General features: G+C 44.3%; 1 protein-coding gene across 2 annotated transcripts in view; it reads left to right on the forward strand.

Moving 5' to 3' along the window:
- Positions 1-3525: 3525 nt before the first annotated feature.
- The window catches only part of ZCCHC9 (zinc finger, CCHC domain containing 9), a 23916-nt gene continuing 23481 nt past the window's right edge, over positions 3526-3960 (forward strand). Inside the window, exon 1 of one of the 2 annotated variants that reach the window (XM_005858096.2) lies at positions 3526-3879. The gene's annotated coding sequence lies outside the window, so the exon portion shown is untranslated. The remainder of the gene's footprint in view (positions 3880-3960) is intronic. The other variant, XM_005858095.2, reaches the window with a different exon arrangement.

Below are 3960 nucleotides of genomic sequence, written 5' to 3' on the forward strand. Positions count from 1 at the left end.
TGTGTCCCACTGAATGCAGCTATAAAACGCAATGCATAGGTCAGCTATCTGAGGACTCTGGAAAATAAATAGTAGCAGGCAAATTAAGGAAGAATAATTCTTTTTAAAAAATATATTTTATTGATTTTTTACAGAGAGGAAGGGAGAGGGATAGTTAGAAACATCAATGAGAGAGAAACATCGATCAGCTGCCTCCTGCACTCCCCCACAACCAAGGTACATGCCCTTGACTGGAATTGAACCTGGGATCCTTCAGTCCGCAGGATGATGCTCTATCCACTGAGCCAAACCGGTTAGGGCAAGGAAGAATAATTCTTGAAGACTGGAATCCAAAGTACCGCTGAACTAGTTCTAAGTTTACATTCTGGACTTTATCTGGAGACTGTAGACATCATTTTGTATATACTTTGAGTTGTTTTAGTCATGAAAAAAATTTAAGCAGGCAATTAACTTGTTTATACTTGTGTTATGGTGGGTGGCAATTCAAATCTCAGTTCATATCTTTAAGCCTCAGAATTTGTCTTGTGCATGTGGGTTTAAGGATCAGCTTGAGACTTGTGAGGGATTCATATACAGAAGTAGAGGAATTCTCTTTGTGGCTCTCTTCCTTCCAGGATTCCCCCTCACTATCCACTATCCATGTATGGCTATTGCATGCTTTTTTTATGGTTCCTTCAGCCAGAAAGATGATAGTGGGCTTTCTACTACAGTTTTAGCTACTTATGCACTATGTGACTATGGCCCACTCTCAGGGTAAAGACACACACACACACACACACACACACACACACACACACAGACGACACTCATCCATGTGATAGTTGCTTCTTCAGATTTTGACTCCCCTCTACAAGTGTCTGCTTTTATTTACTCTTCAGAATCCCTACGTAGTTGTTTTTTAATATTTTGTCCAGAATTTATAGTTATCAGGATAAGAGATGTTTTGTAGAATTTTGTATCATCATAATAAACTATTTTTGTTTAAAACATAAAAATTTATTGCCCATGCAAAAATCACATTTATAATTTTTAAAAAGCCTCACATAGTCCTAGCTGGTTTGCCTCAGTGGATAGAGCGTCAGCCTGCAGACTGAAGGGTCCCAGGTTTGATTCCGGTCAGGGGCACATGCCTGGGTTGCGGCTCGATCCCCAGTAGGGGGTGTACAGGAGGCAACCGATTAATGAATTTCTCTCATCATTGATGTTTCTATCTCTCTCCCTCTCCCTTCCTCTCTGAAATCAATAAAAAAAGCCTCATAGGCAAGGGTAACTTACTGAAGTCTGTTTTAAAGTGGGTTCAAGCAAGCAAACAATCCCCTGCAGTTTTACACAGTAGTGGTTCAAATCCTGAGTCTACCTCTTACTAGATGTGTAACCTTGGATAAGTTACTTCAACTCTCTGCGCTTGTTTCCTCATTGTAAAATGGAGAAAACAATAGTACTTACCTCTCAGGATATTGGGTGGATTAATTAGGTGATGAATGTATTGTAAGGCATTCAGCACAGTGTTAAGCACCTATAAAAATGTTCAAAGTTAGCTATTATTAGCAATAATAGTAATATTTTCTCCTGAATCCCAAAGGATTTCTATGGCCTATTAATTCAATTACTAATCCCTTATTTGAAGGGTCCCAGGTTTGATTCTGGTCAGGGGCACATGCCTGGGTTGCGGGCTTGGCATGTGCACGCAAAAACAAATTGAGATCATGTTCCTTCACAAAAACATTGAGATCATGTTCCTTCATTTCCAGAAATGAATCACCTACCAAACTTCAGCACAAAACTAAAAAGACAAGTTTTGTTTGAATGCACCCTCTAGTGGTATATGTTATGTGCAAGTACCTGGCTTCTGGGAAAAAAAGTCCCTTCATGAAATATCACTAGGTTAAAGCTTAGAACCTGAAGCCAGCTGATGGAAAACATTATGGTGTGAATGGCACTAGCCTACATCTTTTATAAAGCTCCTTCTCTTCCAGAGCTGCAGGATTTGTCTTTTAAAAATTTCCTCACCTTAATAAGAGGATATTTGTGATTGTTACCATATCAAATCCCACCACTTCGACGGTATTGACTTTATTCGTTCCTCTTAAAGAAAATCAGTTACTTTCTAGTTTGCGTTAACAAACATTGGAAAGTACCTATTTCTCTTTTAGTTATCAAAAATGAACGGAACACCAACTATATACCAGGCAATGGGGATCCAATAAACAACCCATTAGACAATTCTCTATATAATTACACATATGAATGTGTATAAACTACTGCAAGTGTGCGATAGGGGACTGGCCTAGTTTGGGAGAGGGGCACTGAAGGATTACTTGAGAATAAAAATGTTAAAAGCCTTGAAGGTTGAGTAGAAATTAATTGAAAGAAAAAGAGTACCATACAGAGAACATCGTCCATCTACAAAGGCCTGGAGATAGCAAGGTGCACAGGGAATTTGCTAAATTGAGGGAAGTTTCCTTTCCTGGAGCTCAAAGAAGAGGGGGAAAGATTGTGCAAGGTGAGGCTAGTGAAGCAAGCAGGGACTCAAGACCATGTTAGGGAGTTTGAACTTCATCTTAAGAATAATGGAAAACTATGGAAGGGTTTAGAGCAAGAGGGCAACATCTGGTTTACATTTTCACAAGTTCACTTGGCTAAGGCATGGAAATGGATTTGAGGGAGTCAGTAATCCAGGTGAGACATGTTGAAACCTGTGACCAGGGAGGTAGCAGAAGAGACAAAGAAGTGGAGAGATATTTAAGTGAAAAAATGGATCAATCGAGTATGAAGGTGGGGATGGGAGCAGCAGTTCTGGTGAACTGAGTGGATAAGATAATGCCATGTCTGCCCAGCCAGTGTGGCTCAGTGGTTGAGGGCCACCTGTGAACCCGGAGGTCAGGGCTCAGCTTCTGTCGGGGCACCTGCCTGGGTTACGGGCTGGATCCCCAGCAGGGGGCGGGCAGGAGGCAGCCATCAATTTTTCTCTCTCATCGTTGATGTTTCCCTCTCCTTTCCTCTCTGAAATCAATAAAAAATTTTTAAAAAGAGAATGCCATGTTTCCCACTAGGTACAACTAACTGGAGGTGGTATCCGTTTGAGAGGGATTGTTGCGATAATGAGTTGTTCGGAGACCGAGGTTTTCCTCTTAAAAAGAGAACTTTGGCTGCAGCTACTATTTCAGTTGAATAATGCTTGGCCCACGAGGCACCGCCCTCTGTCCGGCACAGCCCCAAGTCTTTTGTAGAGATCTATCACAGTGAGCCACTCCCACTACGCCAGTTCTTTTATTTCACATCTGCTTGGAAAGCCCTTAATGTCCTCCTATAGTCATTTCACCAGATTGTTTCAAAGTTCCAAGGTCACCTCCTCAAGTCAGCCTTCCTCGTGTCCCTCCCACCCACCCACCGGTCCTCCCGTCCCTTTGCCAGCTCGGAGGGAGCACTCAGCTTTGTGCGCCAGGCCTCTGGCTGCAGCGCCCTGCAAATTCTAGGCGCTCCACACACTTTTTAAAAAAACAACATATTTTTATTGATTTCCGAGAGAGATAGAAGCATCAATGATGAGAGAATCACGGATCGGCTGCCTTCTGCATGCCCCACATTGGGGGTCGAGCTCGCAATCTGGGCACGGTGCCCTGATCCGAATGGAACCAGCCATCTTCGAGTTCCTGGGTCAGAGCTCAACCGTTGCGCCACACCGGCTCGGCCGCACACTTTCACTTGAACCCATTTTCCCGTGAGCCAGTCGGCTGAACTGCGCAATAGCTCCAGCGCAGCCCGGCGGAAGTGACGTGATCTCAAAGAGGCGGTGCTTCCGGTCCCCAGGGCCGCCGCAGGGGGCGGGCTTCTCTGGCACGCTAACTCGGCTGCTCTGGAGGATTCACGCGTGGTAAGGTGTGCTGGGCGGAACGAGAGGGGGCCCCGGGACCCTCCCCCGCCGCCAAAGCGGCAGAGTGCCCCCCGCGGTTCCCGGGA

The sequence above is a fragment of the Myotis brandtii genome, unplaced genomic scaffold, assembly GCF_000412655.1.
Source record: "Myotis brandtii unplaced genomic scaffold, ASM41265v1 scaffold115, whole genome shotgun sequence".
In the NCBI taxonomy this organism is placed as follows: Eukaryota; Metazoa; Chordata; class Mammalia; order Chiroptera; family Vespertilionidae; genus Myotis; species Myotis brandtii.